The sequence below is a fragment of the Pan paniscus genome, chromosome 3, assembly GCF_029289425.2.
Source record: "Pan paniscus chromosome 3, NHGRI_mPanPan1-v2.0_pri, whole genome shotgun sequence".
Taxonomy (NCBI): Eukaryota; Metazoa; Chordata; class Mammalia; order Primates; family Hominidae; genus Pan; species Pan paniscus.
Window position 1 is genome coordinate 115,629,217 of NC_073252.2, and position 26,580 is coordinate 115,655,796.

The 26,580-nt window shown below is 36.4% G+C and overlaps 1 long non-coding RNA gene across 1 annotated transcript in view; it reads left to right on the top strand.

The window, feature by feature from the left end:
• LOC134730282 (uncharacterized) overlaps positions 1-26,580 on the top strand; it is a 116,377-nt gene that overhangs the window by 24,470 nt on the left and 65,327 nt on the right. The window contains exon 2 of the long non-coding RNA XR_010112013.1: positions 7,281-7,395. This is a non-coding gene — a long non-coding RNA (uncharacterized LOC134730282). The remainder of the gene's footprint in view (positions 1-7,280; positions 7,396-26,580) is intronic.

The window sequence follows — 26,580 nt, forward strand, 5'->3', positions numbered from 1 at the left end:
GGTGCTGCAGTCTATTTCCTTTGGATCTGGATAGTAACTAAGCTAAAAAGTTAGCAGGTTTAATTTTTTTTTATCAATTAGTTGCTTAAGTTTTTATTTGCCTATTATAAAGTCTTCAAATAAAAATACTGAAATCTTTTTAGAAGTTTCTGCTTATCAATAGACATCCCGAGATGAGACTAATTTGGAAACCGTCATTTTCAAATGCACTTCAGTGCAGTTTTGTTCATTTGGAACATTCCACTGTAAGTTATCTTTAGTAAGATTTCACCACTTCTGCAAGACTTTGCTACATCTGAGGCCTAACACTTAGGCATGTATAAGCCGGAAGGAACTCAGTTCTTCAGAAATTAAGATCCCATTTTTACCTAAGATATTGGCTTTACTCGCAGGTTCCCTTGATTAACTTTTTCCTACCTAAGTGCACAAGAAAAATGAAACACAAGGGTAGAACACAAAAATCCCTGCAAATTTCTAAAAGCCAAATTTTACACCCCCTGCAATATCGCCATTTACTACCAGTTTCTTTCTGACCCAAATGTAAGAGGCCTCTAACTGGATCCAACCAGTTAATTACCATATCAAATCTGATCTCAGACCCAGTCCAGTTTCTGCCATGACTTCCAAACCCAGTTTGAAACAGAAATTTGCTCAAAGAAACTCAGAGACCTGAAAACGCAAATCTGTGAAACTCTGAAATCCAAGAGAGAACTTATGAGAATCCCTGCTGCTCCAAGAGATCAACAGACACAAATGGGTCTTGTGGATACCTCACTCGGTCACTCAGCGCTCCTGGGGGTGGTTGGAAGCTCTGCTTTGGATCCCACCTCTTACACCATCTGATAAAAGATAAACATCAGCTGAATTAAATTTAAAGGAGTTTAATTGAACAATGAAAAATTTGCAAATCTGGCAGTCTTCCCAGCCATAGCAGGCTGGGAGACTCCAGCGCAGCCACATGGTGGAACAAGATTTATGGACAGAAAAAGGAAAGTGAGGTAAAGAAAATGGAAGTGAGGTACAAAAATAGCTGGGTTTGTGACAGCTCAGCATTTGCCATATTTGAACACAGACTGAACAGTTGGCTGCATTTGATTGGCCAAAACTTGGTAGTTGACAAAAGAGTAGGTTACCATCTGTTTACACCCCCAGTTCTTATAGTTCACTATGTACAAAAAACCCTTTAGGCCAAACTTAAAATACGCAAGGAGGCGGCTTTAGGCTAAACATGATTCAACAATAGCAATGAGATATGTTAGGAACCAGTAGATGGACAAAAAAGAATGCTTTATTGGTCCAAAGTATCTCAGGAATAATGCCTTCTTAAAATCACCATGGCACATGAATCTGACAAAAAAAATCCAAACCCAAAACCTAAACAATGATATTTGTTGTTAACAAATCACATTTACAAGGTCAGGAAAACTACAAGTTAAATGGATAATTTAGAAATAATACATGTAGACCATCTAGCCCAGTAACATGCTCAGAGTTGGCACTTAATAAAACATCTGTTTGTATTATAATTATTTAATTAAATCATGTATATTGTGGCAAAAATAATTTTTATTGCTTTGTAATCTTACATGATAACATTTTAAGAAGTAACTACCTCTGCTAGGCATGTAAATTCTAAAGGCAGACATATTTACAAAGCTAAAGATCTCATTGTTTCAGATTTAAAATCAACAAAAGAAAATAGACTTAATTTGTTCAATTTTGCTTAATTTTCAGCCTAGAATTCTGCCTATTTCTTCAGTTAAGAAATATCAGTCTAAGGCCTTCTTCATTCATATCTCTTTCCCTTTTTTTATGATATAGCTTCTAGTTACAAGGAAATGTTTGAAAATATTATGGGAGTGGGGGCTGGCCTCTAGTCTTTTATCTTACAACTTTTAGAAAACAAAACAAAAACAGCTATGACTCAAGAACTCTAAAGTTGACTCAATACTTAAATTTTGGAATTCAGAATATGCTGTTCTCTGTCATGTGAATGGCTCTTGCTATTATGTTATTTGTTCCTATTGTCTACTAACCTGTTTCGTAAAAGACTGTTTTGAAGATCAAAGCTGTACTCTCTCTATTTTCTTTGCTATGTTCTGCCTTCCCCCGTAAGAAATCAGTGGCTCAGCTTTAATAGGTTCAGGGTTAAAAGGCAACAGATATTGCTAGAAATAAGAATTACCTAAGTTAATATTTAAAATGTATTACTATTACATATGATTAGCATCTAAAAAAGACAACAAATGCTATTAGGGCCTGGTAATGGGCCCTTCTCTTTGTAAGGGTGGAAGAAAGTCTGTTGACTCCCCTTAACAGTGGGAGACTTTCCACTCAAAAACAAGGTTATTAGAACCTCCATTTGGATGATCACATGTTTCTAAAGACAATATCATATAGGTGGGGATATTTTCAAGAGTTTTAAAAGCATGGAGTTGAAGGCTTTATTTGTCATGTTTTTATTTTAAAATATCAATTCAATACCCTGTATTACTGACTATCTCAAGTAATGTTATAAAGTAGGTTTGGAAGGCCTAAAATTTGAAAATATAAAGAAACGACTTTTAGCAGTACATCAATACCTGGCTGAAATTCTGGTAAACTGTTTAAAGAGGCACATTCCCTGTTTCACAGGAGTGATGTGCTAATACCTTTCTACAAGGACTACCAGACTTCATTGAAAAGTCCCATTCAAACTAGAGCTAAAATGGTGTTTGTATCTTGAACTAGTTAAGGTTCATGAAATTTCAGAAAACTTTTGAATGGCTCGATACACCCAATAAATCTGTGGAGAAAATTAGGCTCTGATCTTACTCAGTTTTTAAGTGGAATAACCAAAGTTTATTTATTAAAGAATCCTAAGAAGTTGCTAACATTAGAAAACCTATTATTTTCCCTATTTTTGTTTGTGATTTTCAATAATCAAAATGGATTTCAGTCACTATGGAGCTAGAATATACAGTATTATATCTACCTATATATAATATTAAAGTATTATATCTTGATAGATGAATAGTTTCACTTGCATCCATGTGAAGAGACCACCAAACAGGCTTTGTGTGAGCAACAAGGCTGTTTATTTCACCTGGGTGCAGGCGGGCTGAGTCCAAAAAGAGAGTCAGCGAAGGGAGATAGGGGTGGGGCCATTTTATAAGATTTGGGTAGGTAAAGGAAAATTACAGTCAAAGGGGGTTGTTCTCTGGTGGGCAGGGGTGGGGGTCACAAGGTGCTCAGTGGGGGAACTTTCTGAGCCAGGATGAGCCAGGAGAAGGAATTTCACAAGGTAATGTCATCAGTTAAGGCAAGGACCGGCCATTTTCACTTCTTTTGTGGTGGAATGTCATCAGTTAAGGCAGGAACAGGCCATTTAAATATCACTTCTTTTGTGAGTCTTCAGTTACTTCAGGCCATCTGGATGTATACATGCAGGTTACAGGGGATGCGATGGCTTAGCTTGGGCTCAGAGGCCTGACAAATAGAAATTAGAGTATACCACACAAACACATACAACCTATTCTAAATGAAAACTTCTTAATGGTAAATTTAAATTTAATTGATTATTTCTTCTTTTCAAATTAAAAGAATTTGCTTTTCTCAGGCTGATAGTTGCTAGAGAAAACTTTCTAATGGGTTACAGGCCATAGAGCCCTGAGATTTACCCAGTTATGCCATTTTTAGTTTTTCCATTTTCTTCTTATTTAGGGATGGTCTATTCTATGTTAGACTTTTCTTGTTTGCTTTCTCAAGAAAGTCAAAGTTATAAATTATTTTCCTTAAAATATTTTCTACCATAGAATGAATATTTGAGATAAGCACTTGAGAACTGAGTCTATAATAACACTAAGATGAAAATGAAAACAAACTGCATCTTAGTTTCACGCGCGTCCATGTGAAGAGACCACCAAACAGGCTTTGTGTGAGCAACAAGGCTGTTTATTTCACCTGGGTGTAGGTGGGCTGAGTCCGAAAAGAAAGTCAGGGAAGAGAGATAGGGGTGGGGCTGTTTTATAAGATTTGGGTAGATAAAGGAAAAAGGGGGGTTGTTCTCTGGCGGGCAGGAGTGGGGGTCACAAGGTGCTCAGTGGGGGAGGTTTTTGAGCCAGGATGAGCCAGAGGAAGGAATTTCACAAGGTAATGTCATCAATTAAGGCAAGGACCGGCCATTTTTCACTTCTTTTGTGGTGGAATGTCATCAGTTAAGGCAGGAACGGCCATTTAAATATCACTTCTTTTGTGATTCCTCAGTTACTTCAGGCCATCTGGAGGTATACGTGCAGGTCACAGGGGATATGATGGCTTAGCTTGGGCTCAGAGGCCTGACATTCCTGTCTTCTTATATTAATAAGAAAAATAAAACATAACAGTGTTGAAGTGTTGGGGTGGCAAAAGTTTTTGGGGGTGGTATGGAGAGATAATGGGCCATGTTTCTCAGGACTGCTGCGAGCGGGATTAGGGGCGTCGTGGGAACCTAGAGCAGGAGAGATTAAGCTGAAGGAAGATTTTGTGGTAAGGGGTGATATTGTGGGGTTGTTAGAAGAAACATTTGTTGTATAAAATTATTGGTGATGGCCTGGATATGGTTTTGTATGAATTGAAAAAAGAAGGGAATAAGACAAGGAGAAAAACAGGTATTAAAGGACTAAGAATTGGGAGGACCCAGGACATCTAACTAGAGAGTGCCTAAGGAGGTTCAGCATAGCCCTGCCAGCAAAGATTGTTTATTTACTTTAAGAGGGAGTTAAGAGTGGTGGTTTGGGGATAGCACCAGGAGATATCAGCTGTGATGGCTTGGAGAAACAGTGTAAACCGGCAGTGTAAACAAGAGCAGGGCATTTATCAGTAGTTGAGAACAGTGAATAGGAAAGATAGGAGGGATGACAAGATTTTTTTTTTGGCGGGGGGAGGGGAACAGTCCAAGTTGGTCTGGTGTCTGGAATGACACTGGGGCCTAATAAAAAGGAGCGTCTGTACAGGAGCTCAAATGGGTTGTACCCTGTAGCACTCCGAGGACAGGCCCAAATTCTGAGAAGGGCAAGTGGTAAAAGTATTGTCCAGTCCTTTTTAAGTTGGTGGCTGAGCTTGGTGAGGTGTGTTTTTAAAAGACCATTAGTTCACTGAATACTAAGAGCCTAAGAAACTGCTTGGGTGATTTGACTAATAAAGGCCAGTCCATTATCGGACTGTATAGAGGTGGGAAGGCCAAACCGAGGAATTATATCTGACAGAAGGGAAGAAATGACCGCGGTGGCCTTCTCAGACCCTATGGGAAAGGCCTCTACCCATCCAGTGAAAGTGTCTACCCAGAACAAGAGGTATTTTAGTTTCCTGATTCAGGGCATGTTGAGTAAAGCCAATTTGCCAGTCCTGGGAGGGGGCAAATCCTTGAGCTTGATGTGTAGGGAAGGGAGGGGGCCTGAATGATCCCTGAGGAGTAGTAGAATAGCAGATGGAACACTGAGAATTTATTTCCTTGAGGATAGATTTCCACGATGGAAAGGAAATGAGAGGTTCTAAGAGGTGGGCTAGTGGCTTGTACTATAGCATAGCCTGCCTTTGCTGGTGTGTGGCGATTAGGCCTGGTGGAACTGCCATCAATAAATCAAGCATGATCAGGGTGAGGAACAGGAAAGGAGGAAATATGGGGAAATGGGGTGAATGTCAGGTGGATCAGAGAGATACAGTCATGGGGGTCAGGTGTGGCATCAGGAATAATGTGGGAGGCCAGATTGAAGTCCGGGCCAGGAACAATGGTAATTGTGGGAGACTCAACAAAGAGTGAGTACAGCTGAAGGAGCCAGGGAGCAGAAAGTATATGTGTCAGGTGTGAGGAAGAAAATAGATTTTGGAAGTTATAAGAACTGTAGAGAGTGAGTTGAGCATAGTTTGTGATTTTAAGGGCCTCTAAAAGTATTAGGGCAGCGGCGGCTGCCACACGCAGACTCGAGGGCTAGGCAAAACAGTAAGGTCAAGTTGTTTGGATAAAAAGGCTACAGGGCACGGTCCAGGTTCTTGTGTAAGAATTTCGACTACACAGCCCTGCATTTCAGCTGTGGGTAATGAAAAGGGTTGGGATGAGTCAGGGAGAGCTAGGGTGGGGGCAGTCTCTAAAGCTGTCTTCAAGGAACAGAAAGAGGAGTGGGGAAAGGATTTAGGATCTATGGGGCCAGCTAGGTTTCCTTTTGTGAGTTTACATAATGGTTTTGTTAGGATGGCAAAACCAGGTATCTAAAGTGGAAAGTACCCAACCATCCCTAGGAAGGAAAGGAGTTGTTGTTTTGTAGAAGGTGTTGGGGTTTGAGAGATCAGTCAGACACGATCAGCAGGGAGAGCACGTGTGTTTTTATGAGAATTACGCCGAGATAGGTAACAGATGAGGATGAAATTTGGGCTTGACTGAAGTAATGGGAGCTGTCTGTGAAGGCTTGCGGCAGTACAGCCCAGGTAATTTGCTAAGCCTGATGGGTGTCAGGGTCAGTCCAAGTGAAAGCGAAGAGAGGCCGGGATGAAGGGTGCAAAGGAATAGTAAAGAAAGCATGTTTGAGATCCAGAACAGAATAATGGGTTGTGGAGGGAGGTACTGAGGATAGGAGAGTATATGGGTTTTGCACCACGGGTTGGATAGGCAAAACAATTTGGTTGATAAGGCGCAGATCCTGAACTAACCTGTAAGACTTGTCTGGTTTTAGGACAGGTAAAATGGGGGAATTGTAAGGAGAGTTTATAGGCTTTAAAAGGCCATGCTGTAACAGGCGAGTGATAACAGGCTTTAATCCTTTTAAAACATGCTGTGGGATGGGATATTGGCATTGAGTTGGGTAAGGGTGATTAGGTTTTAATGGGATGGTAAGGGGTGCATGATCAGTCACCAAGGAGGGAGTAGAGGTGTCTTATACTTGCGGGTTAAGGTGGGGGTATATGAGAGGAGGATGCGAAGGAGGCTTTGAACTGGGGAAAAGGGCAGCAATGAGGTGTGGCTGTAGTCCAGGAACAGTCAGGGAAGCAGATAATTTAGTTAAAATGTCTTGGCCTAATAAGGGAACTGGGCAGGTGGGGATAACTAAAAGAGTGCATAAAAGAATGTTGTCTAAGTTGGCACCGGAGTTGGGGAGTTTTAAGAGGTTTAGAAGCCTGGCCGTCAATACCCACAACAGTTATGGAGGCAAGGGAAACAGGCCCTTGAAAAGAAAGTAATGTGGAGTGGGTAGCCTCCGTATTGATTAAGGGGACGGACTTAACCTCCACTGTGAGATTTACCCAGAGCATCTGTGATGGTCCTGTAGGCTTCTGAGGCGATCGGCAGTGTCAGTCTTCAGCTGCTAAGCCGAGAAGATCTGGGAAGGAGTCCGTCAGACAGCCTTGGGCCAGAGTTCCAGGGGCTCTGGAAGTAGCTGCCAGGTGAGTTGAACAGTCCGATTTTCAGTGGAGTCCTGCACAGATGGGATATGGCTTAGGAGGAATCCCGGGCTGCCTGGTCAACATGGTGAAACCCCATCTCTACTAATAATACAAAAAAAATTAGCTGGTCATGGTGGCACAGGTCTGTAACCCCAGCTACTCAGGAGGCTGAGGAAGAAGAATTGCTTGAACCTGGGAGGTGGAGGTTGCAGTGAGCCGAGATTGTGCCACTGCACTCCAGCCTGGGGGGCAGAATGAAATGGTATCTGGAAAAAAAATTAATAATTATTATATGGGGGAGTGATTCCAATATTCACTGGCAAATTACATTTCATTTTCCCTTAAAGTTTCCTTAGATTAACGTTTTCTTATTATAGAATGAAATATTTTCTTTGTCAGCTCAACTTACTACACTAAAGCAACAGGCCCACATAAAGGGCGATCTGGAATTTCTACATTTTACTTATGTAGAGTGACAAGTTTGAATGTATCAGGTTACTTAAATAAAATATATAATTGTTAAAAGAATAAAAGTGTTTTTATGTTATATCTGGTTGATTTGAAGTAAAATTTTTTTTCAGAAAGAAAATATTTCTCATGATGACCTCTTAGAAATTGATCTCATTTAAACAGTTGAAGATTTATTAAAGTAGTTTTACATTTTAAGGATAGTGTTTACCTTAATGCTGTCTTTAATTTAATTTTAAAGAATCACTTCAGGTTATCTAAAGTTGAATTTTTTTTTTTTTTCTGTTGCAAAAAGGAGCATTCTTTTTTGTGGGGAGGGGGATGATAACCTACACTTTATTTCATTTCATTCACTCACCAGTAGATGAACATTTGGGACTTTTTGAATATGATGAATAATGATTCTATGAACATTCATGTACAAGCTTTTCATGTTTTCATTTCTTTTGGGTTCATACATAAGAATGAAATTGCTGGATTTTATGACAACCGTATGTTCAAATTTTAAAGAACTGATAGACTGTTTTCAAAACTGTTGCATCATTTTATATTTCTACTAGCAATGAATGAGGGTTACAATTTCTTCAACCACTTCTTATTATCTGTCTTTTTAAATTATAGCCATCCTAGTGGATGTAAAATTGTATCTCATTGTCATTTTGATTTGCATTTCTCTACTAAATAACAATATTGAATATTTTTCAGGTGCTTATTGGCCACTTGCATCTCTATCTTCTTTGGAGAAATATCTATTTAGATCCTTTCCCATTTTAAAAACTTAGGTTATATTTTTTTTTATTATTGGGTTGGAAAAGGTCAATATATATTCTATATACAAGACCATTATTCAATATATGACTTGTCAATATTTTACCCCATTCAGTAGATTGTCTTTTCACTTTCTTGATACTGTTCTTTGATGTACACACATATTTAATTTGAATAAAATTCAATTTATCTATTCTATTTTCTATACTTTGCTTCTGGTGCCATATCTAAGAATCCATTGCCTAACTCAATGTCACAAAACTTTGTTCACATATTTTCTTCTAAGAGTTTTATAAGTTTATCTCTTATACTTAGCTCTTTAATTAAAAGGAGCATTCTTTGGAAACTATAAAGGGTCTCCTAATGACAATGTTGCCCAAAATATTTCCATTATTAGTCTGTTCTGTGATGTGCTGCCAGTTCCAGCAGCTAGAAGAAAACAAGAGCACAAACATAGATACTAGAAACTTCTGCTATTGCTGACAAACACCAAATAATAAATGTGAGTTAAATCTGTCCATTAGTGTCTGAAAACAATGATTCCAAGAAACTTAATTAATTTTATTAGATATGTAATGCTGTCTATAAAGATACAATTCAACTTATAGACCAAAGTTAAATCCATTTTATTACTTCAAGTAATATGTCAAATGTAGGCAAAGTTTCTCCTATGGAGATCTTAATGTATACCTTTTTCTTGTCATGAATGTTGGAGATGATCTCATTACTTCCATAGAAATAGCAAATATAGTTAGGGTTATTTTTGGACAATTAGGCATCATGCACACTAATTGCTATGTGATTTATACAATAAATTTAAAATATTTAATAGGTTTATAAATGAATAACCTAAAATGGCAAATGTATTTCCAGACACTGATTATTTACTTGCACATATTACTAACTTTGTGCACACAGAGGTGTTTCAAATTATCCATTTTAATATTTCTGTATCTTTCTAACTTTCTGTTTTTTATTTTAATTCTCTCTTAAACATAATGCTTGTTTTGTTTGTGTTTATGAATTTTTATTGTATTTCTAGCTCCAGGTGACTGTTTAAAGGCAAATTTCTAAGTTTCAAAAACAATTTGAATAACATTTTCTATTTTCTAAGGTTAAAATTAATTCATTTTCTGTCAGTAATGTCCACTTCATTTATTTTAATCATGTGTTCATCTTTTCCCATTACATATGTATTTTACTCCTATGAACACTTTTTCAGCAATATTTTAAGCATGATTTTTGTCCTTACATGCAATTATATTATTACAATTTTAAACAATTTCTGCTTTCAAGATTGAAGCTACAGAAAGGAGTATGTGAAATCTTAACGCACATTCAGTGACATGTTAAAGGAACTTGTTTCAAAATATTAAGAAATGTAAAAATTTTCCAAACATTTCCAGAGTTCATAAAAAAGAAATATTAGTCCCTCACCATCAATTTCACAAATGATAAAAGGTTTAACATACTTCAAGGTGCACAAAAGTTACAAATGCATCCTTATGATGCACAAAATTTCAAATAATTGAAAATCAATGACTAGAAAGAAATATTCATTTTTGACCAATTTGTCATGTTGAAAAGCTGTCATTATGATCAATATGTCAAATGAGCCCACTTTTTTCCAACTAGTTCATCTGTAGTTTAATAAAATATTTCTATTTCTGCTGGAGTTACCTGAAATTTAAAAGCCCTGAGAGAAAACTCTGTTCAAAGTAAAAGTTCATAAAACAAGGGAATTACATTTTGTTGTTGTTGTTGACCCTTGGTAGCATTCCTTTAAGAGAATTTTATGACTATATGTGTAACATTTTAATTTGATAAGTGCTTTGTTTTTGACCAGCATTTAATGTGGGAGTGTGGCACACAAGGATTTCAAAAGTATCATTTTACAAGACTTCAAAAATTAAACATATCTAAGATATATCAGTGCATAAAAAAGAGACAAATATGATTAGCATGATTCTACATTTTCACAAAACAAAACAAATCAACACAAAAGTCTGCATATTTATAGCAAATCACTGAACAAATGGGATTGGAGGAAAATAGTTATAAGATGGGGCTCCCATTTTTACTTGGTAGTTTTTTATGCTATTTAATTTTTTATAAGTATTTGGTAATTTTAAAGGATTGTAAGGTTTGTGTGACTAGGCAACAAATTGGCCAATCATACAGATAGGTTCAGGAACATGTTTGAAGAAGAGCATCAGAGTCTAGCGTAGTAACTAAAAAGTTGTATAACTATGCAAAAGAAACCTCCAGAAATTTAAATAAGCAAGGAAGATTTCATTCAAGACTACTAAAATAGAGGTGAAAGATTGAACTCAATTCTACTGAAGGAAAAGTCAGGAGAGATTTTAAGGGCTGGGGTGAGCTACTGGGAACATACTGGAGAATATTAGGGAGCATGATCATTGGGATAGGTTAGTTATTCCTAAATCTGCAATTTTTTGTCTATTATTAAGCAATTGGTGTTTGCAAATTTGGTGCCCATTAAAATCCATCTTCTATTGTCCCACAAACAGAGAGAGGAGCACTATCATCCTTGACGGGTACATTTCAAAGAAATCCAACACAAATTTTTAACACAGACATTCTTAAATTGTAAAACTGGCAAGACTCTTAATAGGGTGAGATAAAAAATTTACAATTTGAGTTTTCCTTTTTCAATTTTTTTTATTGTTATACTTTAAGTTCTAGGGTACATGTGCACAACGTGCAGGTTTGTTACATATGTATACATGTGCCATGTTGGTGTGCTGCACCCATTAACTCGTCATTTACATTAGGTATATCTCCTAATGCTATCCCTCTCACCTCCACCCACCCCATGACAGACCCCGGTGTGTGATGTTCCCCATCCTGTGTCCAAGTGTTCTCATTGTTCAGTTCCCACTTATGAGTGAGAACATGCAGTGTTTGGTTTTCTGTCCTTGTGATAGTTTGCTCAGAATGATGGTTTCCAGCTTCATCCACGTCCCTACAAAGGACATGAACTCATCATTTTTTATGGCTGCATAGTATCCCATGGTGCATATGTGCCATATTTTATTTTTTTATTTTTTTAATTTTCTTCTTATTATACTCTAAGTTTTAGGGTACATATGCACGATGTACATGTTTGTTACATATGCATACATGTGCCATGCTGGTATGCTGCACCCATTAACTCATCATTTAGCATTAGGTATATCTCCTAATGCTATCCCTCCCCACTCCCCCACCCCACAACAGTCCCTGGTGTGTGATGTTCGCCTTCCTGTGTCCATGTGTTCTCATTGTTCAAATCCCACCTATGAGTGAGAACATGCGGTGTTTGGTTTTTTGTCCTTGCGATAGTTTGCTGAGAGTGATGGTTTCCAGCTTCATCCATGTCCCTACAAAGAACATGAACTCATCATTTTTTATGGCTGCATAGTATTCCATGGTGTATCTGTGCCACATTTTCTTAATCCAGTCTATCACTGTTGGACATTTAGGTTGGTTCCAAGTCTTTGCTATTGTGAATAGTGCCGCTATAAACATACGTGTGCATGTGTCTTCATAGCAGCAAGATTTATAATCCTTTGGGTATATACCCAGTAATGGGATGGTTGGGTCAAATGGTATTTCTAGTTCTAGATCCCTGAGGAATCGCCACACTGACTTCCACGATGGTTGAACTAGTTTACAGTCCCACTAGCAGTGTAAAAGTGTTCCTATTTCTCCACATCCTCTCCAGCACCTGTTGTTTCCTGACTCTTTAATGATTGCCATTCTAACTGGTGTGAGATGGTATCTCATTGTGGTTTTGATTTGCATTTCTCTGATGGCCAGTGATGATGAGCATTTTTTCATGTGTCTTTTGTCTGCATAAATGTCTTCTTTTGAGAAGTTTCTGTTCATATCCTTCACCCACTTTTTGATGGGGTTGTTTTTTTTTTCCTTGTAAATTTGTTTGAGTTCATTGTAGATTCTGGATATTAGCCCTCTGTCAGATGAGTAGGTTGCAAAAATTTTCTCCCATTCTGTAGGTTGCCTGTTCACTCTGATGGTAGTTTCTTTTGCTGTGCAGAAGCTCTTTAGTTTAATTGAATCCCATTTGTCTATTTTGGCTTTTGTTGCCATTGCTTTTGGTGTTTTAGACATGAAGTCCTTGTCCATGCCTATGTCCTGAATGGTATTGCCTAGGTTCTCTTCTAGGGTTTTTATGGCTTTAGATCTAACATTGAAGTCTTTAATCCATCTTGAATTAGTTTTTGTATAAGGTGTAAGGAAGGGATCCAGTTTCAGCTTTCTACATATGGCTAGCCAGTTTTCCCAGCACCATTTATTAAATAGGGAATCCTTTCCCCATTGCTTGTTTTTGTCAAAAATCAGATAGTGGTAGATATGCGGCATTATTTCTGAGGGCTCTGTTCTGTTCCATTGATCTATATCTCTGTTTTGGTACCAGTACCATGCTGTTTTGGTTACTGTAGCCTTGTAGTATAGTTTGAAGTCAGGTAGCGTGATGCCTCCAGCTTTGTTCTTTTGGCCTAGGATTGACTCAGTGATGTGGGCTCTGTGTTGGTTCCATATGAACTTTAAAGTACTTTTTCCAATTCTGTGAAGAAAGTCATTGGTATCTTGCTGGGGATGGCATTGAATGTATAAATTACCTTGGGCAGTATGGCCATTTTCACGATATTGATTCTTCCTACCCATGAGCATGGAATGTTCTTCCATTTCTTTGTATCCTCTTTTATTTCAGTGAGCAGTGGTTTGTAGTTCTCCTTGAAGAGGTCCTTCACATCCCTTGTAAGTTGGATTCCTAGGTATTTTATTCTCTTTGAAGCAATTGTGAATGGAAATTCACTCATGATTTGGCTCTCTGTTTGTCTGTTATTGGTGTATAAGAATGCTTGTGATTTTTGTACATTGATTTTGTATCCTGAGACTTTGCTGAAGTTGCTTATCAGCTTAAGGAGATTTTGGGCTGAGACAATGGGGTTTTCTAGATATACAATCATGTCATCTGCAAACAGGGACAATTTGACTTCCTCTTTTCCTAATTGAATACCCTTTATTTCCTTCTCCTGCCTGATTGTCCTGGCCAGAACATCCAATACTATATTGAATAGGAGTGGTGAGAGAGGGCATCCCTGTCTTGTGCCGGTTTTCAAAGGGAATGCTTCCAGCTTTTGCCCATTCAGTATGATATTGGCTGTGGGTTTGTCATACATAGCTCTTATTATTTTGAGGTACGTCCCATCAATACCTAATTTATTGGGAGTTTTTAGCATGAAGGTTGTTGAATTTTGTCAAAGGCCTTTTCTGCATCTATTGAGATAATCATGTGGTTTTTGTCTTTGGTTCTGTTTATATGCTGGATTACATTTATTGATTTGCGTATATTGAACCAGCCTTGCATCCCAGGGATGAAGCCCACTTGATCATGGTGGATAAGCTTTTTGATGTGCTGCTGCATTAGGTTTGCCAGTATTTTATTGAGGACTTTTGCATCGATATTCATCAAGGGTATTGGTCTAAAATTCTCTTTTTTGGATGTGTCTCTGCCAGGCTTTGGTATCAGGATGATGCTGGCCCCATAAAATGAGTTAGGGAGGATTCCCTCTTTTTCTATTGATTGGAATAGTTTCAGAAGGAATGGTACCAGCTCCTCTTTGTACCTCTGGTAGAATTCAGCTGTGAATCCATCTGGTCCTGGACTTTTTTTGGTTGGTAAGCTATTGATTATTGCCTCAATTTCAGAGCCTGTTATTGGTCTATTCAGAGATTCAACTTCTTCCTGGTTTAGTCTTGGGAGGATGTATGTGTCGTGGAATTTATCCATTTCTTCTAGATTTTCTAGTTTATTTGCGTAGAGGTGTTTATAATATTCTCTGATGGTAGATTGTGTTTCTGTGGGATCGGTGGTGGTATCCCCTTTATCATTTTTTATTGTGTCTATTTGATTCTTCTCTCTTTTCTTCTTTATTAGTCTTGCTAGCGGTCTATCAATTTTGTTGATCTTTTCAAAATACCAGCTCCTGGATTCATTAAGCTTTTGAAGAGTTTTTTGTGTCTCTATTTCCTTCAGTTCTGCTCTGATCTTAGTTATTTCTTGCCTTCTGCTAGCTTTTGAATGTGTTTGCTCTTACTTTTCTAGCTCTTTTAATTGTTATGTTAGGGTGTCAATTTTAGATCTTTCCTCCTTTCTCTTGTGGGCATTTAGTGCTATAAATTTCCCTCTACACACTGCTTTGAATGTGTCCCAGAGATTCTGGTATGTTGCGTCTTTGTTCTCGTTGGTTTCAAAGAACATCTTTATTTCTGCCTTCATTTCATTACTTACCCAGTAGTCATTCAGGAGCAGGTTATTCAGTTTCCATGTAGCTGTGTGGTTTTGAGTGAGTTTCTTAATCCTGAGTTCTAGTTTGATTGCACTGTGTTCTGAGAGACAGTTTGTTATAATTTCTGTTCTTTTGCATTTGCTGTGGGGTGCTTTACTTCCAACTATGTGGTCAATTTTGGAATAGGTGTGGTGTGGTGCTGAAAAGAATGTATATTGTGTTGATTTGGGGTGGAGAGTTCTGTAGATGTCTATTAGGTCCGCTTGGTGCAGGGCTGAGTTCAATTCCTGGGTATCTTTGTTAACTTTCTGTCTCATTGATCTGTCTACTGTTGACAGTGGGGTGTTAAAGTCTCCCATTATTATTGTGTGGGAGTCTATGTCTCTTTGTAGGTCACTCAGGACTTGCTTTATGAATCTGGGTGCTCCTGTATTGGGTGCATATATATTTAGGATAGTTAGCTCTTTTTATTGAATTGATCCCTTTACCATTATGTAATGGCCTTCTTTGTCTCTTTTAATCTTTGCTGGTTTCATGTCTGTTTTATCAGAGACTAGGATTGCAACCCCTGCCTTTTTTTGTTTTCCATTTGCTTGGTAGATCTTCCTCCATCCCTTTATTTTGAGCCTACGTGTGTCTCTGAATGTGAAATGGGTTTCCTGAATACAGCACACTGATGGGTCTTGACTCTATCTAATTTGCCAGTCTGTGTCTTTTAATTTGAGTATTTAGCCCATTTACATTTAAAGTTAATATTGTTATGTGTGAATTTGATCCTATCATTGTGATGTTAGCTGGTTATTTTGCTCGTTAGTTGATGCTGTTTCTTCCTAGCCTTGATGGTCTTTACAATTTGTGCCACATTTTCTTAATCCAGTCTATCATTGATGGACATTTGGGTTGTTTCCAAGTCCTTGCTATTGTGAATAGTGCCGCTATAAACATATGTGTGCATGTGTCTTTATAGCACCATGATTTATAATCCTTTGGGTATACACCCAGTAATGGGATGACTGGATCAAATGGTATTTCTAGTTCTACATCCTTGAAGAACCGCCACACTGTCTTCCACAATGGTTGAACTAGTTTACAGTCCCACCAGCAGTGTAAAAGTGTTCCTGTTTCTACACATCCTCTCCAGCACCTGTTGTTTCCTAACTTTTTAATGATTGCCATTCTAACTGGTGTGAGATGGTATCTCATTGTGGTTTTGATTTGCATTTCTCTGATGGCCAGTCATGACCAGCATTTTTCATGTGTCTTTTGGCTGCATAAATGTCTTCTTTTGAGAAGTGTCTTTTCATATCCTTCGCCCACTTTATGATGGGGTTGTTTGATTTTTTCTTGTAAATTTGTTTAAGTTCTTTGTAAAAGATTCTGGATATTAGCCCTATGTCAGATAAGTAGACTGCAGAAATTTTCTCCCATTCTGTAGGTTGCCTGTTCACTCTGATGGTAGTTTCTTTTGCTGTGCAGAAGCTCTTTAGTTTAATTAGATCCCATGTGTCAATTTTGGCTTGTGTTGCCATTGCTTTTGGTGTTTTAGACATGTAGTCCTTGCCCAGGCCTATGTCCTGAATGGTACTGCCTAGGTTTTCTTCTAGGGTTTTTATGGTTTTAGGTCTAACATTGAAGTCTTTAATCCATCTTGAATTAATTTTTGTATAAGGTATAAGGAAGGGATCCAGTTTCAGCTTTCTACATATGGCTAGCCAGTTTTCCCAGCACCATTTATTAAATAGGGGATCCTTTCCCCATTGCTTGTTTTCATCAGGTTTGTCAAAGATCAGATGGTTGTAGATATGTGATATTATTTCTGAGGGCTCTGTTCTGTTCCATTGATCTATATCTCTGTTTTGGTATCAGTACCATGCTATTTTGGTTACTGTAGCCTTGTAGTATAGTTTGAAGTCAGGTAGCGTGATGCCTCCAGCTTTGTTCTTTTGGCTTAAGATTGTCTTGGCAATGCAGGCTCTTTTTGGGTTCCATATGAACTTTAAGGTAGTTTTTTCTAGTTCTGTGAAGAAAGTCATTGGTAGCTCGATGGGAATGGCATTGAATCTATAAATTACCTTGGGCAGTATGACCATTTTCATGATATTGCTTATTCCTATCCATGGTCATGGAATGTTCTTCCATTTGTTTGTGTCCTCTTTTATTTCATTGAGCAGTGGTTTGTAGTTCTCCTTGAAGAGGTCCTTCACATCCCTTGTAAGTTGGATTCCTAGGTATTTTATTCTTTTAAGTCTCAGGATACAAAATCAACAAGCAAAAATCACAAGCATTCCTATATACCAATAACAGACAAACAGAGAGCCAAATCATGAGTGAACAACTTGAGATTTCTAAGGTAAATACTTACCTTGGAAAAGAGATGTCAGGGGTCTATGCTCAGGAACAACTGTCTAATGTTTAGTCAAGCTGAGGAGAATATTAAGACCATCTTGATAATTTCTTTAAATCTTCACTCCATAAGGTCAAGATTCCTCTGTTTTTCACAACACAAAGAATCCTGATAAGAATACCGCAATAACCAGATATGAGACACATTGCAGTTATTTATATAAAATAACACATTATTTAAGGAAGTCTACTACTCAGAGAGACAAACAGAGGTTAAAATTTCATAACACAAAAGTCAAAAATACAGAAATTCTTGAAGAATAATACAAACACAAATATGACAAAATAATATAGTGCTTAAGAAGATTCAGTTGCATTACACAAAAATAAGACACTCTGAAATGGTGTCACCAAGATAGCAGAGCAGAAGATACCACAAACAAAAATAACTTCATCCCTTACACACAAAAAACACAAATGTAGATAGCTATCCACAAAACAAAACAGCACTGGGATAGCTCTAGGTCCCATTGAAGAATCTGCAGCAACACAATGGAGAAAAAAAAAAAACAGAGACTATCCATATAAAAGTTCGTTGATGTGGTCGGCATGCCTAACAGCCAGGAGATGACTATAAAGAAAGAAGAAAGGCAAACACTATTGGTATCCGTCACATGGCAGGAACTACCATAGTCTCCAGCATCCTGCTGCACAGAAGACACTGGCATTTTTAACCATTGAAGTTACCAAGAGCAATTCCCTCTAGAAAATCCCAAAGAGGGACATGCAGCTGCAAACTTCCCCTACCAGAAGCAGGTGCTATTGTACTATTTTGAGACTGGAGCTGCAACCTTTCTCAACTCTTCTCCTGCTCCTCACCCCAGAGCCACAGATGCTCTGCAAATGCCTATTCTATGTGGTAGCCCTATGCTTGCCCACACCTCAGACACGGCAGCCATCACCACAGTGAGCTACTTTGTACACCAAACCCTGTACAGAAGGCCTTTCTGTGCCTCAGCTCTAGTTAGCAACTCAGCTACCAGAGATTTCACCCACACACTGAACTGAAGAGCTGCTGCAGCTCTATACACACACGTGCTGCAGATGCCAGCTCCAAGCATGCACTGTGCACACTGATGCCTCAGATACCACTGCCATTTCCATAGTGAGCTAGCATGCAACTCAGGCCCTGGATCCAAGGTCTTTCTGCATGTGCCCACACGTAGGCACCAGCTGAGCCATCATAGAGAGCTAGACCCCATCCAGGCTCCAGGCCTGTAGTTTTGCACATACTCATGCTTGTGCTTACTCTTCATTCCTTAGCTGTTTCACATACCTCACATACAAGTGTCTATATCCCTGGCATGGGTGCTGTTATAGCCCTGGAACCTGGAGCCATGTGTGCCAATGCTTTAGTCCTCAGCTCTGTTGCCACTCCAGAGGTGCCACTCATCAGACACCTGTGCCACCACCATTGCAGGCAGGAACACAAGCTGTACCCAATGCCAAGAGGGAGCCCATCAGTCATAATTTTCCTGGTGGGAAGAAGAAAGATCAGGAGGGCCTAGTATCCATTATCACCAAAGACCCCAATAATCCTCACTGCCACTGTGGACATCCATAATATTAGCCAATGAGGATAATCACAATGTTGTCTACACTGAACTCAGCTGACAGAGCTGAATAAAGACAGAGCTGAATATTAAAGGGCACTGCTATGCCCTCATGAGTGCCAGACCTGCTGCACCCCACCAGCTAGTGTGTCTGAATTCATATAGGAGGTCTTCTCCCACCAAAATCCTTCCATAAAGCCTAAAAACAGTGATTGTTCTACCAAATGTGCAGACATTAACAAGGCAACAATAAAAACAACAAAAAAGATGAAAAAACAAGGATATAAATTACCACAATAAAAACACAGTTTCCTGGTAGCCGAACCCAAAGAAATGAAAATCTAAGAACTATCTTACAAAGAATTAAAATAGGCCAGGAGTCATGGATCATGCCTGTAATCCCAACACTTTGGGAGGCCAAGGCAAGTGGATCACCTGAGGTAAGGAGTTCGAGAGCAGCCTGGCCAACATGGTAAAACCCAATCTCTACTAAAAATACAAAAATTAGCCAGGCATGGTGGTGCATGCCTGTAATCCAGCTAATTGGGAGGCTGAGGCAGGAAAATCACTTGAATCTGGGAGGCAGAGGTTGCAGTGAGCCGAGATCATGCCACTGCACTCCAGCCTGGGCCACAGTGTGAAACACTATCTCAAAAAAAAAAAAAGAATCAAAATAATTGTTTAAGGAAACTCAGTGAGTTTCAATAAAACACAGAAACAATTGAAAAATCAGGAAGATTATAAATGAGCAAAATGAGAAATTTCACACAGATAATAAAATTATTTTTTAAAAGAAAATTTTGGAACTAAGGAATACAATGAATGAAATAAAAAGCAGAGTAGAGAGCCTGAGAAATTTCACACAGATAATAAAATTACTTTTTAAAAGAAAATTTTGGAACTAAGGAATACAATGAATGAAATAAAAAGCAGAGTAGAGAGCATGAACAACTGCTTGATCACAGAAAGGAAAGATTCTCTGAACTCGAAGACAGGTTATTTGAAATTAATTGAGTCAAATGAGAAAAAAGAAAAATAAAAAAAGGAATGAAGAAACATACAGGACTTATAGAACTGTATCAAGATAAATCATTTTCAAATTACAGAGGATTGAGATTGAGAAGGGAAAGAGACAGAATGCTTATTTTAGAAAATATAGTTGAAAACTTTCAAAATCTTATAAAAGATATAATTATCCAAGCAGGTAAAATGTCTCCAGTAAGATCCCTCCATTAATACAGTTATACAGGAAGGGCAAAGGTCTCCAGTATGATTCCATCTAAACAAGACTACATCAAGATATATTAAAATTAACTATAAAAAAATTTTAAAAAAGGAATCTGAAAGCCACAAGATGAAAGAAGCATATGACATATTAGGACATTTTAAGAAGGCTATCAGTAGATTCTCAGCAGAAACCTCACAGACCGGGAGACATTGGATTAATATATCCAAAGAGGTAAAAGGAAAACAATTTCCAAATAAGACTACCTGACAAAGTTGTCCTGAAATGAAAAAGATAGAAAGGCTTTCCAAGACAATCTAAAGCTGAGGCCATTACTATATCTACCTTATAAGAAATCCTAAAGGAAGTTCTTCAAGTTTAAAGAAAATGACTATAATTAGAAACATGAAAACATATGAAGGTAGAAACCTCACTGGTAAAAGTATATAGTCAAAATCAGATTTGTCTAATCCTATAATGGTGGTTGGTAAATCACTAATATCTTTATTATGAAGGTTCAAAGACAAAATTATTAAAATAATAGCTAGAGTAAGTTGTTAAGGGACACATAACATAAAAAGATGTAATTTGTGTCATCAAAAACATAAAATGTAGGGCAGGGGTGGAGTAAAAACATGGAGTTTCTTATGCAATCAAACTTAGGTTGATATCAGCCTCATATAGCCTATTAACAATAAGATGACCTATGTAAACCTCAAGATAACCACAAAGCAAGAATGCACAGTAGATACACAAAAGACAAAAAGTAAAAAACTTAAGCATACCACTATAGAAAATCATCTAATCGCAAAGGAAGACAAGAAGAGAGAAGGCATGCAAAACAACCAAAAACAAATTAACAAAATGGCAATATTAAGTCCTTACCTATTGAAAATGATAATGAATGTAAATGGATTAAACTCCCCATTCAAGGACATACAGTGGCTAAATGGATAATACAACAAGATCCACCTATATATTGTCTAGAAGAAACTCATTACCTTTACAAACATATGTAGGCTGAAAGTAAAGGGATTAAGAAAAAGATACTTCATTCAAGAAAAAATAAAATGAAACAAGGATAGCTGCACTTATATCAGATAAAATAGAATTTAAGTCAAAACTGTAAAGGGAGACAAAGAAAGTCATTATATAATGATAGAGACATCAAGTCATCAAGAAGATATAATAATTGTGTGTATACACATATGTGTGTGTATATATACGTGTATACATATGTGTGTATATACACACATGTACATACTATATATTGTGTGTATAAACACACATATGTATATACTATATATTGTGTGTATATACACACATATGTATATACTATATATTGTGTGTATATACACACATATGTATATACTATATATTGTGTGTATATATACATATATACAATACATATTGTGTGTATATATACACACATAAAATATGTATATACATATATTATATGAATATTATACACTTTTATATATATTATATATGCATATATAATGTGTCTATATACCCATTTTTATATATAGTATACATATACTGCATATATACTATATATAGTATATATACACTATATATACTATATATACACTATATATAGTGTATATATAGTGTATATATACCCATATGTATACTATATATACATATATACTATATATATACTATATATACATGTATATTTATGTATAGACATATACTTGTGTGTATATACCTATACACACATATATGTATATGTGTGTGTGTATATATATATGTATGTATAGTGTGTGTGTGTGTATGTGTGTATTTCCCCCAACAATCAGAGCACCTAAACATAAAAAGCAAATATTAATAGATGTGAAGGGACAGGTAGACTGGAATATTGTAGGAGTAGAGTATTTTAGTACTCCACTTTTGACAATAGACTGGTTATCCAGACACAATATCAGTAAAGAAACATTGATCTTGGACTACACTTTAGACCAAATGGAACTTACTGACATATACAGAGCATTCCATCTAACAGCAGCAGAATACATACTTTTTCAAGCACATACAGAACATTCCACACTTAGATGATATGGTAGGCCACAAAATAAGTCTTCGAAATTCAAGACAGTTAGAATAACTTCAAATATATTTTCTGACCATAATAGCATGAAGCTAGAAGTCAGAAATAGGAAAAAATTTAAGCAAATCCACAAATGTGGAAATTAATCAACATGATCCTGCACAACCAATGGGTCAAAGGAGAAATTAAAAGCAAATTTAAAAAACATCTTGACACAAATGAAAATGGAAGCACAACATACTAAACTCTATGGGATGCAGAAAAAGTGGTACTAAGGGGAAAAGTTTTAGCAATAAATACCTACGTCAAAAAAAGAAAATCTCAAGTTAGCAACCTACTCTTACATCTTAAGAAAGTAGAGAAAGAACAACTAAGCTGAAAGTTAGTAGAAGAAAGGAAATAATAAAGATCAGTACAGAAATGAATAAAATAGGGACTAGAATAACAATTAAAATAATCAACAAAACTATGAGTTATTTTTAAAAGATAAGCAAAATTGACAAATCTTTAGCTAGACTAAGAAAACTAATAGAACACTCAAATAAATAAAACCAAGAATAGAGAAAGAGACATTACAGTTAATATCACAGAAATACAAAGAATCATTAAAAAACCCATTATGAACAATTATGCCCCAACAAATTGTATAACCTAATAGAAACAGTAAACTTTGTAGAAGCATCCAACCTACAAAAATGGAACCATGAAGAAACAGTATACCTCAACAGACCAATCACAACTAAAGAAATTGAATCAAGGATAAAAAGTCTCCCATTAAAAAAAAAAAATCAGGACCTGATACCTTATTATTAAATTGTACCAAATATTTAAAGAAAAAGTAATACCAATCCTTTCCAAATTCTTCAAAAGAGTGAATAGGAGTATTTTCAAAATTACTTTGTAAGGCCAGCATTATGGCATTTGTAAGGCAGCAAAGCCAGAAAAGAATACAACAGGAAAAGAAAATTATAGGCCAGTGTTAGTTACAGATTAACATAGATTCAAAAATCCTACACAAAACTAGTTCAAGAGCACAGCAAATTCAAGAGCACAATAAAAGAATCATTCACCCTGATGACGTAGGAATTTTCCCTACGATTTAAGAGCACAATAAAAAAATCATTCACCATGATGACATAAGATTTATCCCTAGGAATCAAGGATACAGAAATGAATAAATGTGATGCCTCACATTACCAGAATGAAGAACCCAAACAAGAAGATCATCTTAATAAGCACAGAAAAGGCATGGACAGACTTCATAATGAAGACACCAAAAATGCTTGCAACAAAAGTAAAAATTGACAAATGGGATTTAATTAAAATAAAAATTTTCTGCACAGCAAAAGGAACTAATAACAGAGTAAACAGAAAACCAACAAAATGGGAGAAAACTTTTGCAAACTATGTGTTGACAAAGGTCTAATATCCAGCATCTATAAATAACTTAACCAAATTTACAAGAAAAACAAACATAAAAAATTAGGAAAAGGACATGAACAGACACCATTCAAAAGAAGATATACATGCAGCCAACAATCATATTTAAAAAAAGCTCAACATCACTGACCATCAGAGCAATGCAAATCAAAACCACAGTGAAATACCATCTAACACCAGTCAGAATGACTATTATTAATCAGTCAAAAAATAACATATGCTGGCTAGATTGTAGAGAAAAAGGAATCCTTATACACTGTTGATGGTAGTGTAAATTAGTTCAACCATTTTGGAAGACAGTGTGGCAATTCCTCAAAGACCTAAAGACAGAAATACCATACAATCCGTCAGTCCGATTACTGTGTATATACCCAAAGGAATATAAATCATTCTATTATAAAGACACATGCATGCATATGTTCATTGCAGCGCTATTTACAATAGCAAATACATGGAACCAACATGAATGTTTATCAGTGATAAATTGGATAAAGAAAATGTGGTACATATACACCATGGAATACTATGCAGCAATAAAATAAATGCTGAGATCATATCTTTTGTAGGGACTTGGATGGAGCTGGAGACCATTATCCTTAGCAAACTAACACAGGAACAGAAAACCAAATACTGCATGTTCTCACTTACAAATGGAAGCTAAATGATGAGAACACATGGACAGATAGAGGTGAACAGCACACCCTGGGGCCTTTCAGAGGATGGAAGGTAGGAGAAGGGAGAGAATCAGGAAAAATAACTAATGGATACTAGGCTTAATACCTGGGTGACAAAATAATCTGTACAACAAACTCCTATGACACAAGTATACCTATGAACAAACCTGCACTTGTACCCCTGAATTTAAAATAAAAGTTTAAAAAAGGCATTTGACAAAATTCAATGTCCATTTATTATAAAAATTCTCATCAAATTAGGTATAGAAGGAATAAAGCTCAATACAATAAAGACCATATATGACAGTCCTACACTAACATCATACTCAATGTTGAAAAATTGAAAGCTTTCTCTCTAAGATCAGGCAAAATCATGGATGCCCACCTTCACCTATTCTATTCAACATAGTATCTGAAGTTCTAGACAGAAAAATTAGGCAGGGAGGGAGGGAAACAAGATATTTAAATAGGAAAGAAATAAGCTAACTTGTCTGCAGAAGGCATGATCTTACATATAGAAAACCCCAAAGGCTTCACCAAAAAACTGTTGAAACTGAAAAACAAATTCACTAAAGTTGTATATTACAAAGTCAACATACAAAAATCAGTAGTATTTCTATACATTAACAGTGCACTATCCTAAAAATAATTTTAAAAGCAATCCCATTTACAATAGCAAAAATAAAATACTTAGGAATACATTTAACAAATGATGTTACACATTACAAACTATAAAATACTGATACATGTAATCGAAGAAGATGCAAATAAATGGAAAAATATCTCATGTTCAGGGACTGAAATAATTAATATTGTTTAAAAGTCCATACTACCCAAAGTGATCTACAGATTCAATGAAATCCCTATCAAATGTCAAATGACATTTTTCGTAGAAAATGAAATAATATTCAAATTTATATGGAAAGAAAAAGACTCCTAATAGCCGAAGCAACTGAGCAGAAAGAACAAGAATGAAAATTGAGACATCATACTACCTGATTTCAGAATATGCTACAAAGCTATATTAATCAAAACAGCATGGTACTGGCATAAAAAGACAAACATAGACAAATGGAACAGAATAGAGAGCCCACAAATAAATTCATGTATTTATGTTTAGTCAATCTTCAAAAAAGATACTAAGAATACACCAAGAAAGCAAACTGTCCTCAATAATTAATGTTGATTAAATGATTTGCACATGCAGAAAAACGAAATTTGACCCTCATCTTACAGCATATAAAAAAATCAACTCAAAATGGATTAAATACTTAAATCTAAGACCTGAAATTTCAAAAATACTACAAAAATAAGGGGAAAGCCCCAAAACATTGGTCTGGGCAATAATTTTTTTGGACCCCAAAAGCATAGACAACCATAGCAAAAATAAACAAATGGGATTACATCCAGCTAAAAAATATTCTGTACAGAAAATGAAACAATAGAGTGAAGAGACAACCTATGGAATGGGAGAAAATACCTCCAAACCATACATCTGATACCAAAATATATTAGGAACTCAAACAACCTAATAGCAAGAAAACAGATAACCTTATTAAGGGCAAATAACCTGAATAGACATTTCTCAAAAGAAAACATACAAATGTCCACAGGTATATAAACAAATGATCAGTATCGCTAATCATCAGGGAAATGCAAATCAAAAAACAATGAGATATCACCTGTTAAAACGGCTATTACTAAAAAGACAAAAGATAATCTTGTTGGTACATATGTAAGGAAAAAAAACTCTTGCACACTATTAATGGTAATGCAAATTACTACAGCCATTTTGAAAAACAATATGGAGATTCCTCATAAAATTGAAAATAAAACCATTATGTGATTCAGTAACGCTATTTCTACGTATATATACAAAGTATATGAAATCAGCATGTCAAAGAGATACCTGCATTCTCATGTTCATTGCTCATTGAAGCATTATTCACAATAACCAGGATATGAAATTAACCTAAATGTCCATCAATAGATGAATGCATAATTAAGTTGGGGTACATAAACACAAGGGAATATTATTAAGTCTTATAAAAAGAAAATCTTGTCATTTGTGGCAAAAATGATAAACCTATAGGACATTATGTTAAATAAAATAAACAAATAAACAAGACATTGAAAGACAAATATTGCAGGATCTCACTTATATGTGAAATTCAGAAAAGTTGAACTCATAATTAGAGTAGAATTATGGTTGCCAGGGTCTGGGGATGGGGAGGAGTTGGAAGATTGGAGAGATGTTGGTCAAAAGATACAAAATTTTAGTTAG